The sequence below is a fragment of the Theropithecus gelada genome, chromosome 7a (genome assembly GCF_003255815.1).
Source record: "Theropithecus gelada isolate Dixy chromosome 7a, Tgel_1.0, whole genome shotgun sequence".
In the NCBI taxonomy this organism is placed as follows: Eukaryota; Metazoa; Chordata; class Mammalia; order Primates; family Cercopithecidae; genus Theropithecus; species Theropithecus gelada.
In genome coordinates, this window is record NC_037674.1 from 7,123,105 (window position 1) to 7,136,705 (window position 13,601).

At 42.1% G+C, this 13,601-nt stretch overlaps 1 protein-coding gene across 1 annotated transcript in view; it reads left to right on the forward strand.

Annotated features, from left to right (window-relative positions):
* The window catches only part of FAM189A1 (family with sequence similarity 189 member A1), a 442,533-nt gene that overhangs the window by 57,850 nt on the left and 371,082 nt on the right, over positions 1–13,601 (forward strand). The window lies entirely within an intron of this gene.

The window sequence follows — 13,601 nt, forward strand, 5'->3', positions numbered from 1 at the left end:
CATCACCAACAATGTATGAGGGTCTCTACTTCACATCCTCACCAACACATGTTTTTTCTAGTATTTTTTATTACAGCCATCCTTGTGGTTGTGATTTGCTTTCTTGCTATGGTTTTGATATGCTTTTCCCTCATGAGTAGAGATGCTGAGCATCTTTTCATGTGTTTATTGGTCCTTCAGATCTCTTTGGAGAAATGTCTGTTCAAATCCTTGGCTCATTTTCCAATTGAGTTGTCTTTTTTATTATTGAGTTTTAACGGTTATTTATATATTTTGGATACTAGACCTGTACAGACATATGGTTTACAATTTTTTTCTCCCAGTCTATAGATTGTCTTTCACTTTCTTGATGGTGTCCATTGAAGCACAAAATTTCTAATTTTGATGATATCCAATCTATTTTTTTGTTTGCTTGTTCTTCTGGTATCATAGGTAAGAAAACATTGCCTAATCCAACATCATGAAAATGTACATCTATATATTTTTCTAAGCATTTCATAGTTTTAGCTCTTATATTTAGGTCTTTGATCAATTTTGATTTAAATTTTGTGTATGGTGTGAGACAGGGATTAAATTTTTTCTTCCACATGTGGTTGTCTAGTTGTCCCAGCACCATTTGTTGAAAACACTGTTCCTTTTGCGTTATACTGACTTGACTCTCTTGTTGAAAATCAATTTAAATGTATGGGCTTATTACAGTAGCTTTGTAGTAAGTTTTGAAATTGGGAAATGTGAGTCTTCCAACTTTGATTTCCCAAGATTGTTTTGGCTATTCTGGATCCAAGCATTTCCGTATGAATTACAGGATCAACTTGTCCATTTTTGCAAAAAAAAAAAAAAAAAAAAAAACTAGCTGGGATTTTTATAGGGGTTGTGTTGAATTTGTAGAACATTTTGGAGGATATTGCCATCCAAACAATATTGTCTTCCAGCTCAGAAGCGTGGGAGGTCTTTTCATTTCTTTAAGCTTTCTTCAGTTTATTTCAATGATCTTTTCTAGTTTTTAGTGTACAAGTTATATCTCTTTTGTTAAGTTTATTCCTAAGTATTGTATTTTTGATGCTGTTATAAATGGAATTGTTTTCTTCACTTTAGTTTTTGATTGTTTATTGCACATGTACAGGAATCTCAGATTTCTGTGTATTGATTTTTGTACCCTGAAATCTTGCTGAACTCATGTATTACCTCTAACAGTATTTTTGTGGATTCCTTAAGATTTTCTAAGGAAGTCATCTGCAAATATTACTTTACTACTCGGCCAGGCAGTTGACAGCCTCGTGCAAAAGCTCAAGGTCAGTCAGAGGTGAGAGCTTAGGGCCTTCCCAGGCCTTTCCTGAGCATGAACACAGTGCTTGGCATGTGCACAGCCCTTTGCGTGCATGTGGCCTTTTAATTTTCAGCACTTTATTGGAGCTTTTCAAAGGACCTACGGACATCTCATTCCATGGCTTTTTCCTTTAAGCTTTTTGGGTAGCTCCTTTTTGCCCCTTTGTTAACCACTGCCTCTGGCAGCTGTTGTGGTTAATGATCACCTTCCATTGTTTTCAGCAAATGCCCCGAGGCTAAAGACATGTCACACTGAGCAAGGTCTGAGTCAGGTCAAATAAAGACAGGCTTCTGGGTGGTTTCTTGTAGAGAAACATCAGACGGGTCATATCATGTCAGTTCTCTAGGAATGAGACTTTGAAGGAGCTCCAGCCATGTTTTGCCAGGGTTCTGACGTGCACTGTGATTGTGGGATGTTGGTTGGCAAGGCTCCTGCTGAGAGGGGGAGGTGGGCAGGGAACGGCACCAAGCTGATGTGCCACAAAGCTCACCTCTTCTTACCAAGATTCAGACATTTTTCTTGAGGAAGCACTTATCAGATTGCTGCAATCTGTTTTTAATTTCTAGGGTTCTGAAAAAGTGGATTTCTGCCAGTTTTCTCATTGATTTTATGGAAGAGAGAATTTTCATTGGTCTTTAACTCTGGCATTTTTGTTGACATCATTTTTATTAAAGTTTGAGGATTCTTTTTATGTTCTAGGTACAAGACCTGTGTCAGCTATATGCTTTTAAATATCTTCTCCTGGAATGTGGCTTATATTTTCATTCCCTTTACAGTGTCTTTTGAAGATGCCACATTTAAAATTTTGTTGTCATATGTAATAAATCTTTGCCTAATCCAGAGTTATAAAGATTTGTTTCCATTCTTTCCTCTACAGATTTTGTAGTTTTATGTTTTCCATTTACGTCTGTGATTCATTTGAAACTAACTCCTTTATGTGGTATGAGATATGGATTGAGGTTTATTTCATCTTTTCCCCAGATGGATATTCAGTTTTTCCAGCACTGTTTGTTGAAAAGACTGTCCTTTCCTTACAGAATTGCTTTTGCACCTCTGTCAGAAGATTTTTTTTCTGTGTACGTGTGGATCTATTTCTGCAATAGAGATTATGCTGTATTGGTCTACTTGTCTGTCTTGATGTCAACACCACACTGTCTTAATCTGTTTAAAAAATGTGTGTGTGTGTATGTGTGTTTTTGTGTGTGTGTGTGTTTGAGTGTATGTATATATTCTGATGGGGAACAATGTCTCTGGATCAGAGGGAATATTTTATATTCACAGTGTAACTAGTGTCAGTTCCCCATGGGACAGTGTGGTCAGTGCCACTTACTCCCCTGTGCATGAAGTGGAGAAGCCCCTGAATTGCTCTAGGGTGTCTAATACCTTGCCCTTTTTCTGCCCCAGAGACAAAGAGGGAGAGACTCTTACTCTGCAATCTAAACACATCCTCTCTGGGGAGAGGAGGGGGAAGTTCCCTAGTTTTGTTTTACTGAAAGGTAGTAAATGATTACAAGAGAGATATGTCTCTGAATCTCTCCTGGGCAGTATACTACTTCTAGCTTTCAAGGCATTCAAATTCTCTATCCCTATTTTTACAGTGCTGCTTGTTTAGAAAAATCAGATATGCAGAAGTTCATGGAGAATTGTCTGTTAACATCCTTTGACTTAATTCTTGAAACCTCTTGAAAGGTGATGTTAATTCTCTAACTTTGTTGTTCTTCAAAGTTGTTGTGGCTATGCTGTGTCCTTTGAATTTCCGCGCAAATTTTAGAATTAGTTTGTCAGTTTAAGGACAAAGCCTGCTGGGATGTTGATTGGAATTGCACTAAATCTGTAGATCAGGATTTTTCCATCTCGGCACTGGGAGTGTGGACATTTTGGGCTGGATAATTCTTTGCTGCGGGGCTGTCTTCTGCATTGTAGGATGGGTAGCAGCATCCTGTCTTTTACTCATTAGATGCCGGTAGCACCTTCTGCCACCAAGGAGGGACAGCCAACAATGCCTCTAGACATTACCAAATACCTCCTGGCAGGAGAAAATCACCCCTGGTTGAAAAACACTTCTATAGATCAACTTGGGGAGAGTTGATGTTGTAATAATATTGAGTCTTCTGCCCTATGACTACATTTTATCTCCCCAATTTTTGGTCTTTCATCTTTCTCTACAGTAGAGTGTAGTTTACAGTGTACAGGAGTTACTTACCTTTTGTCAGGTTTCTATTTACATATTTTGATGCTATTGTAAATGGTATCGTTTTTAAATTTAACTTGCTGATTACTTATTCTAGTGTATAGAAATACAGTTGCATCTTGTATATTGCTCTTGTATTCTGCAGTCCTGCTAACCTAAACTCACTTACTAGTTCTTGTAGGTTTTCACAAAATACTTCAATTTTGTTTTTTATTCCAATGCAGTTTTTTAGCTTTACGTTGTATGTGGATTATTCTTTTATTCTTCTAATTTTTTTTTCATAGGAAGCATGGGTGGTGTTTTGTAGAATTGATGGGTACAATTTAATATAGGGTCAGGTGACCAGACTCAGGATGGCATTGTTTTTTGGTGAAAAGTATTGATAGTGAGTAATCCCGATAATTTCGGAAGTGTGAAGGTAGAAAGTGAATTCATAGGTCACATATCACAGATTGAATGCGTCTCTGACAGTCTAATTGCTATTTGATCACCTAAATCAATGATTGTTTGCATTGGTCAGTTTTAGTTGAGACTTTTAAAAATGTATATCTGCCTGCTATTTTTATGGAGAATATTATTTTCTTCAATAACATTTCAAATGAAGCTAGAAGTATTCTTCAATTTGTAGGTTGCAGACTTTGCCATTTAAAAAAACATTACTTTTTATCCATGTCACATAATGCACATTTGGCCCTTTGAACAATGCAGGGGTTAGGGGACCTGTCATGCGCGTCTGTGTGAAGGCAGTCCACCAACCAGGCTTTGTGTGAGCAACAAGGCTGTTTATTTTACTGGGGTGCAAGTCGGCTGAGTCCGAAAAGAGTCAGCGAAGGAAGATAGGGGTGGGACAGTTTTATAAGATTTGGGTAGGTAGTAAAAAATTACAGTTAAAGGTGGTTATCTCTTGCGGGCAGGGGCAGGGGTCACAAGGTGCCAGGTGGGGAGATCATGGGAGATCATGAGACTCATTGTCCAGGGGAGGAATGTCGCAAGGTCAGTAGATTAGTTGCGTGGGACAGGAACAAATCACAATGGTGGAATGTCATCAGTGAAGGCAGGAACTGGCTATTTTCACTTCTTTTGTGGTTCTTCAGTTGCTTCAGGCCATCTGGATGTATACCTGCAGGTTACTGGGCATATGATGGCTTAGCTTGGGCTCAGAGGCCTGACAGGACCCAACCTGCCTCACAGTCAGAAATCCATGTATAAGTTGTGATTTCCCTCAAACTTAATAGCCTACTGTTGACTGGAAGTCTTACCAATAAACACAGTCAATTAACGCATTGTGTAGGCTACATGCATTATATACTGTATTTTTGCAATAAAGTAAGCTAGAGAAAAGGAATGTTACTAAGAAAATCATAAGGAAGAGAAAATATATTTACTATTTATAAGTGGAGGAGGTGGGTCATCATAAAGGTCTTCATCTTCGTTGTAGTCTTCATATTGAGTGGGCTGAGTAGGAGAAGGAAGAGGAAGGCTTGGTTTTGCTATGTCAGGGGTGGCAGAGGAGGAAGAGGTGGAGGAAGTAGGAGGGGAGGCAGGAGAGGCAGGCACACTCAGTGTAACTTTGATGGAAAAAAATCCACGTTTAAGTGGACTCGCATAGTTCAAACCTGTGTTGTTCCAAGGTCAGCTGTATATTTATAGATAATCCTGAAGTTGTACCTGACCTCCCAAATTTAGCTTAAAGGGGACTTTTTATCTACTCTGTGTGTGTCTCTCTGTGTGTGTGTGTGTGTCTGTGTGTGTGTGTGTGTGAGAGAGAGAGAGAGAGAGAGAGAAGTGTATATTATTTTAGAATCCCAAGAAATGTAGTGCTCCAAACAAATATGCAGGCTTGTTTTCCTGACTTGCTAAGAGGACTTGGTGCTTTTTCTGAGAACAGCTCGGGGGGCATTTCAGGCAGTCTCTGAAGTACTTGCTGGTGGAGAAGGATTTTCTTCCATAGGGCAAGGGTCTGCTTTTGTACCGCAGTAGCGCACACCTTTCTTTGGAAAACAGTTAGCAGTTCCTCTTGAAACGCCCTTGATCTCTGTTGTCCTTGTCATCTGTGACCTTCCTCTCTGTTTTTGCTGTAAGAGACTGTGTCAGGTGGTGGTCTTTTGCGTTTTGACATTCTGGGAGAATTTCTAAAGCTTTCTACTGTGTCACTAGTTTGGTTTTCCAGGGTGTAGGTTCCGATCTTTACTTCCTTCAGCATGGGTTTTCCCCCTGTGGTTGTAGCTGTTGTCTCCATGACATTCCTGCTGACCTCATCTGGCTCCGTGCATGTGGCCTTCCTCCCGCCCTGACCGGCTATCTGCCCTGGGTTCAGGGAGGCGCTGTCTGCCTGTAGTCCTCCGGGATGCAGGTCTGGAAAGACCGTCCTGGATCCTACAGATCATTTTAGAGGTGTGTTCTCCCTCCTCATGTCCATGGCGCGCCTCTTTTTCCTTGTGTATCTATAGGAGGTGCATTTACTGGTATTTTCTCTTTTATTTGTTCTTTTAGAAACGTCATTAACAGAACATTGGTTGTGAAAAATCATGAATACCTGCTATAAAACATTCCAGCAATACAGAAAAGTAGAAAGAAGAACAATACTAAGTATGAGTTATGCAGGAGGAATGAGTTCTGAAGATCTAATGTACAGCATGGTTACTATAGTTGAGAATGCCGTGTTGTGGACTTGAAATATGCTAAGAGAGTAGTTTGTTTTATTTTGTTTTGAGACTAGGTCTCACTCTTTCACCCAGGCTGGAGTGTAGTGATCATAGCTCACCGCAGCCTTCAACTCCTGGGCTCAAGTGATCCATTTCCTCAGTCTCCCTGCTACAGGCATGTGCCACTACGCCTGACTAGTTTATATATTTTTTGTAGAGATAGGGTCTTGCTGTGTTGCCCAGGCTGGTCTTGAACTCCTGCCTTCAGCCCTCCTGCCTCAGCCTCCCAGAATGTTAGAATTACAAACATGAACCACCGCACCCAGCAGTGCGGTTCTCACCCCAGGTACAAAACATCAGAGCTGTGTAAGGTGATGGACGTGTTAATTAGCTTGAGTGTGATAATTATTTTGCAAGGTGAATATAGAAACATCATCTTGTACACCTTAAATACATGGAATTTTTATTTCTCAAGTGTACCTTAGTAAAGCCAGAGAAAAACAGAGGAAGAAAAATCACATAAAATACCACCTTTCACAAATAACCCCTCATTGACATTGGTGAGCAGGATTTCCGACATCACACTGTTCATGGATGTGGAGGGAGGATGTGTGTCCAAAGAGTTATATATTATACATTTTACTTTCAGGATAAATGGTAAGTTTGAAATTAACAAGAAAAAGAATATGAATATGCTTCACAGTCGAGTAGAAAAGGCTATCGAATTTTTTACGTGGTTGGAGTCCTATTTTTACGACTAGAAGTTCAAATGTAGAAGTGCAGAGGACATTAGTGCAAGCATACCTAATACCTGATTTCAAAGAACAGTATAGTGTAGGGGTTAGCATATGGGACCCAGAACAGCCTGGGTTCAAATCCCGTCTTGGCCACTTGACCTTAGGCTAATCGCCAAACTTGCTGTGACTCAGTTTCCCTCTGTTACATCTAAGAAGTAATAGCAGTATCTTGTAGAATTACTCTAACAGTTGAGTTATTATAATTTATAATGTAAAGCACTTAGGACAGTGTCTGGCACACTAATGTTGTTTCCCTCCCGCGGCTAGATTGTTGCAAATTGTTGCATGTATGGGATGAGGTTGATAGCATTTGCTCTCTGCTGCTCCCCCGCTTCCTGTGGTATCTCCTTATAGTCCTATGTTTAAGTGCTCAGAGAATGCTGCCAACCTGCCTCTCTTCCTCCTGAGCTGCTTCCTTTACTGAAGCCATTCCTAACTTCTGTATTTTGCCTGATCATCTTTGGCCAGATTTTCTTGTCCAGTAGTTTTTTTTTTTTTTTTTTAGGGCTCATAATTGTTTTATTCCCTTAAATTCTGGAAGAGAATTGGCTTTCCATTGGAAGGAAAACCTACTAGGAATAAATTCCTCAATATGACATAGCCTAACTCACCCCAGAGAGCCACCCTCTGTGCTGCCCGCCCTGGGATAGACGTTTCCTGCCCGGAGACCCATATATTGGTCTCTTTTGCTATTATGAAAAATGTTGTACACCCAGAAAAGTATACAGAAAATATGACAACACACTTGTGTTTATAACATGGAGCTACAACAAGTAATACCACTTTACCATAGTTGCTTCACATCTGTTAAAGTGAAATAAATTGCTGCACGGAGTTGAAGCTCTTTGTATGTGGGCCCCCCCACCCCATCCTTTGCTCTCATTTCCAAGCAGGTTGCCCCCAGCTTGCAGTTGGTATGTGTTTTTCTTGCCCAAGTTTTTATGCTTTTTACTATATGTGTTTACAGTCAACATGTAGTATTGTTGTGTACACTTCCAAGTTCATAGACATGATACTGTATTGTTACGAGTGTTTTTCCTCTCCTTTCTTAAGTCAACTTTGTGTTTTCTGTATTTACCCTTGTTGATATGTGTAGATCCATGCATTTATTTTAATTGCTGTGGACATTCTATTCCATTGCACGAATGGAAACCTTAGAGTTTGCCATTTGTTGACATTCCAAGGCAGGGATTCAGTTACCATCCATGTATCTGACTGTGTGTACCCCCTGTGACCATTTCCCTGGGTCACTGAGTCTCAAATTTGGCTGCATGTTGGAGCCCCTGGAGAGTTTTAAAAATACCAATGCCTGGGTCCCATACCTTAAGTACTATCTGATTTGATTGATCTGGGAGGCAGCCTGGGCATCAGCATTAAAAAAATCTCTCCAGGAAGTCCTAATATGCAGCAGTGTTTGAGAACCTTTACTTGAGGCTCTGCTGTTCATTGTAGGAGCCACTGATCACCCATGGCTATTCAAGTTTAAGGTGATTAAGATGACCTGTATTATAAATTCATTTCCTCAGTCACACTAGCCATATTTCAAGGGCTTAACAGCCACAAGTGGCTACCATATTTGATGGCACAGGTATAGAACATTCCTACCACTGTGGAGAGTTCGGTAGGACAGTGATGCTCTCAGGCACACACCTGGGGATACTGCCAGGGGATATATCCCTCATCAGTTGTACTAGCCACCTGGGCTGCTCGTTAAAGTGGCTGTATTAGTTCCTGCTGCTGCTGTTACAAATGACCACACATTTAACAGCTTAAAGCAACACACATGTATGTTCTTTCAGTTCTGTAGATTAGAACTACAACACAGGACTCACTGGATTACAGTCAAGGTCTTGTTTCTTCCTGCAGGTTCTTGGGGAGAATCCATTTCCTTGCTCATTCAGGTGTCAACAGAATTCATTCCTTGTGGTTTGTGATGTTAACTTTATGTGACTGAGCTAACAGATGCACAGATAGCTGGTGAAACGGGTGTTTCTGGAAGAGATGAGCGTTTGAATCAGTTGCATAGAGAAGATCATCCTCATCAGTGCAGGTGGGCATCATCCGATTTGTTGCCAGGTCTTAAAGAACAGAGAGGCAGAGGAAGGGTGCGTCCTGTCTCTCTTCTTGAGTTGGGACATCCATCTTCCCCCCGACCTTTGGACATCGGCGCTCCTGGTTCCTGGGTCCCTGGCGCATCTTGTTCATATTTGGGGTCTCATATCTACCTCCAGAAAGCAGTCCTCGGGTCAGGACTCAGGTCTGACCCACTCTGGCTGCTCCGCACTGTCTAGCTGGGGGTCCTGCTTCGCAGTCAGGATTTGTTGCATGGTTGAGTAGGATGTGTCATGATTATTTGAGACCTTGGGAAGTCCCCACTTAATTGTGAATTCTTGAAATTCCTTTAACAGGTGTCAAAACGTTTCTTACCAAAACTTCGAAGAAAGTGCTCATGGTGGGTTTTCAGGCAGACTGAGATTCCATCAAGGGGCCATGCTTTCCTAGGCAGTAAGGACGGGCGGCCCTTGGGAGCATGGGTGACACTGTCCTGTCCATCCTGCCGTGTTGAAGGGCATGATGAGGGAATGTCTTTTGGGGGAACTGACAAGTGCCTCTGAAAACACAGAGCCAACTGCTCACGTTCATGATTCATGTTTTCATTCTCCATTCCTCACTCTTTTATTGCACTGTGGTCCAAACAGCCCTGTGCTTGGAAGAAATCCATCTTTAGAAAATAGGTGATATGGAGTCCTCTGTAGTCTGTGGGAGTTGTTCTGAGCATGCAGGTGTGGGTTGCATAGCTGCTGATGAAACAGTGCCAGGAAATAGATTAAAGTGGGAGTTTCCCCCTACACAGAAGGTGGACAGAGGGCTGCAGAGGAAAGGAAAGGCATGGAACCACACTGACAGCTCTGTTAAAACTAGGCCTTCACTGAAAGCAGGGAATCGAACAGATGTTTGCAGACCTATGTTCATGGAAGCCTTGTTTACAACAGCCAAAAGGTGGGAGCTACTCAAGTGTCCATCAGTAGATGAGTAGCTAAACACAATGTGGTCTGTATACACGGTGGAACATTGTTCAGTCTTCAGAAGGAAGGATATTCTGACACAGGCTACAACATGGATGAACCTTGAGGACATTATGCTAAGTGAAGTAAGCCAGCCACAAAAAGACAAATGCTGAATGATTCCACTCATCTGAGGCACCTAGAGACAGCAGAATGGTGGTTGCCAGGGGCTGGAGGGAGGGCGAAAAGGAGAGTTGTTCATTGGATGTAGAGTTTCAGTTTTGCAAGATGAAGACGTTCTAGAGATCTGTTGTCCAACAGGGTACATGTAGTTAATACTATAGTACTATACACTTAAAAATGATTAAGATGGTAAATCTTACATGTTTTTTACCACATAAAAACCACAACCGAAGCAAAACACTTGACCCAGCACCCCCTGCTCCCCCTCTCTGGGCTCTGTTTTTCTCCTGGAGCACTCATCATTCTTTTGTGCCCAATTTAATCACTTAGGAGGTCTCTCCCCTCTAGAATGTAGACACCGCAAGGGTGAGATTGTTATTTCTTTTGTTCACAGATGGTCAAGAACAGTGCCAGGTATCGATGAGGCACTTTATAAATGTGTTGAATACAAGAATGTGCTCCAAATCTGGCTGGGGCCATACTGCAGAGATGTGGACATGGACTCAGAGGTGCTCCTGGCGAGAGCCCCCTTAGTGTGTCCATGAAGCTGAGAGCTTGCATTTGGGTGGGAATGTTCCTTGTGGAATAGGGACAGAGAGTTAGAGGTGAGACAAGGCTGCCATTTGTTTTTAAAGTGGAGCACATGTTCACCATTGGCTCAATGAAGATTCTAACAGTCTTGCTAAAATGAGAATTGCCTGTTCACCCCACGCCTTTTTAAATGTGTGTCATGCACGCTCCCCTGTATCATGGCAGGTATGCATGTCAACACTGTGTGTGTCTTCCCTCCATGGACAAGGTGGAGGGGACATGGCTTTTGCAGAGGGAAAAATTCCTCATTCTGTTTGCTTCTTGCTAATGTAGACCAATGGTTTTCAAACTAGGTTCTGTGGAACCTTAGGGTTTTTTTTTTTTTTTTTTTGAGACAGAGTCTCGCTCTGTCGCCCGGGCTGGAGTGCAGTGGCCGGATCTCAGCTCACTGCAAGCTCCGCCTCCCATGTTCACGCCATTCTCCTGCCTCAGCCTCCCGAGTAGCGGGGACTACAGGCGCCCGCCACCTCGCCTGGCTAGTTTTTTGTATTTTTTAGTAGAGACGGGGTTCACCGTGTTAGCTAGGATGGTCTCGATCTCCTGACCTTGTGGTCTGCCCGTCTCGGCCTCCCAAAGTGCTAGGATTACAGGCTTGTAAACCGCGCCTGGCCGGAACCTTAGGGTTTTTAAAATTCCTTTTCAAATAGAGCATATCCACTTACAGTGGCTTCATATTTTAATGCAGCCCAATAATTAATTTGACAAAGTGTTCTGTTGCATTTGGCTTTAGGGTGCTTTGGGTTGGGTGTACCAACTAGCTTTGTCACTTGGCCCCTTTACTGCTGGGCAGTTCAAAGCAGGTGGCCCTCGTGGTCCCTAAGATTCTTCATTTTGCCATTTTGAAAGGTCAGGGAGAGCATATCTAAAACAAGGCAGTGAGTGGAAAACAGCTTTTCTTTAAGGCTCAGTACTTAAGGCTAAGACATCACACAAAAGGAGTGTTTAAAGAAGGATTTAGAGAGAAAATCTCATTGCAGATGAAAAGAGGCTGACTTTTTAAAGAACATGAGAGATTTCAGAGAAAAGAAAGAATCCTTGGGTGATATTCCCCATAGCATTGCTACAACGTTGGCAGTTCATTATTTACTTATAAAACTTCAACAGAACCAAACTATAGAGCGTGGTGGTGGCTTCAATATCTGAAAGTTGACCAGTGGATTTGTGCATTACCAGTTATAATCACTAGAGATGTAGTATGGGGGTGTCTTAGTCAGTTCAGGCTGCTCTCTAACAGGATACCATAAACTGGGTAGCTTAAACAATAGACATTTATTTCTCACGATTCTGGAGGCTGAGAAGTCCCAGGTCAAAGTGCTCGCAGATTCAGTTCCTGGTGAGGGCTCATATCCTGGTTTGCAGATGGCCGCCTTCTTGCTGTGCCCTCACATGGTGGAGAGAGAAAGCTCTGGTGTTTCTTCCTCCTCTTATAAGGTCACTGATCCCAACATGGGGCCTCCACACTCATGGCTTCATCTATCCCTGACCACCTCCCCATTTCCTAATACCATCCCATTGGGATTAGTGCCTCAACATACGAGTTTTGGGGGGACACAGTTCAGTCCATAGCAGCAGGAGTGATAATTAGGAAAGGGAGAGGGATTATTGGTCTTGTTGCCTCGATGTGGTTATCTGGGCTTGCTTGTGTCCTCACTTAAGCTGAAATGTTTTTATTTCTCTCTGTCTTTTAAAGCAGTCCACGTGGACTTGTTAGGTACTCCATATTTGTTGAATCCAAGAGAGATCATAGCTTTATGGGGCCTGAAGCACGTGTAGTTTGAGGGGTTGCTTTTATGACAAGCAACAAAAAATACAAATACAAACAAACTAGGGCTTCTTCCAGGAGCCTTTGGAAGGCCACAAAGCTTTAGTTTCATTAGGTTCACGGTAGTTCTGGTTGGCTCATTTAATTTTTTTTCTTTAAAATAATGTTTATTTACCATTTTTCAAATATTGGCAGTAATATCGTTCACCATAGAAAGTTTAGAAAATACAGATGAGCCAAAGCACCTGCCCTGATTTCATAATTCTGTAACAATCACTGTTAATATTGCAGTATGCCTGAGGTGTTTTGAATGCTGGATGCGCATGTTTTCACATTTCAACACTGCCAGGGCCTGGATGCTTCTTTACAATAGATAGCACGTCAGCATTTATTGGCAGCATGCTTTTTCTCTTGTGGTGTGCCTTATAGTTGTTGGCGTCCTAGATATGCTGGGGTAATGGGTTTGTTATGCATGTACTAAGCTCTGGGAGCACCCTTCGAGGTTGGAAGTGATGGAAGACCAGAAACCAATGGTGCAGAGGTGACAGGTCAGTTTTTATCATTCAGAAGTGGCCTGTGAGGTTCCAGGCCAGGATACTTGCAGGCCCTTTGACAAATCTCTGACACTCTCAGCTGGGCGTGGTGGCTCATGCCTGTAGTCCCAGCACTTTGGGAGGCCAAGGCAGTCAGATCACTTGAGGCCAGGAGTTAGAGACCAGCCTGGCCAACATGGTGAAACCCTGTCTCTACTAAAACTACAAAAAAAAAAAAAAAAAAAAAAAAAATTAGCTGGGCGTGGTGGCACATGACTGTAATCCCAGCTACTTGGGAGGTTGAGGTGGGAGAATCACTTGAACTCAGGAGGTGGAGGTTGCAGTGAGCTGAGATCGTGTCACTGGGCAACACAGTGAGACTCTGTCTCAAAAAAAAGAAAGAAAGAAAAAAAAGAAAAATCTCTGATAATCTGGATATAAAGAGGCTGCTTTGGGATTCCTATGTCAAAATGAGCCCTTGTCTGCAGGAAGTCCACTTAACACATGGGAGCATGTTTTTCCTTCCTTCCTTCCTTCCTTCCTTCCTTCCTTCCTTCCTTCCTTCCT